Below are 671 nucleotides of genomic sequence, written 5' to 3'. Positions count from 1 at the left end.
GGATTTTTAGGAGTTAAGGCTAAGGTATAAGGTAAAGCGTGTTCATTTTTGAATAATTATTAATCTAGTACTTTTATTTCAGAAAGTCAAATATGTAGCAACTTGAGGAATTTAAGAATATTGAATGGGGTCAAAGTAAAAGTTTAAATTTTATACCAGTAAAGAGAATAAAAGTCGCATGATAACTGAGATAATTTTCTCTAGAAAAAAAAAAGGAGAAATAATTTTAGGTGACATGTTTGCAAAAGAATGAATCCACCTGGTCAATTATAGTAGCGGAGTCATGATTTATACTAAGGAGAGTTAGAATATAAAAAATTGAATGCACAAAACAATTAAAGAAAGTTAAGTATATATATATATATATATATATATATATATATATATATATATATAAAGTAATTTTTTTACCTAACCACACAAAGTAATATTCTGGCCAAAAAATATCAATAAACAACTTTAATAATATAACAGTATTTAATTGTATAGTTAATTTAAAATTTAATTTATATAGAGATTATATAAGTAGTCATGGTATTAAATTTAGTAATAAAAAATTGTTTGATAAAATAAACATCTTATCAAAGAAATAAAGTTTAAAGCCTTATATTCGTTTTTCAAAGTTGTAATAAACCAACAAAGTTCAATAGTAATTGCTGAACATTAGATCT

The sequence above is a fragment of the Nicotiana attenuata genome, unplaced genomic scaffold (assembly GCF_001879085.1).
Source record: "Nicotiana attenuata strain UT unplaced genomic scaffold, NIATTr2, whole genome shotgun sequence".
NCBI classification, from domain to species: Eukaryota; Viridiplantae; Streptophyta; class Magnoliopsida; order Solanales; family Solanaceae; genus Nicotiana; species Nicotiana attenuata.
This window is presented reverse-complemented; position numbering follows the sequence as displayed.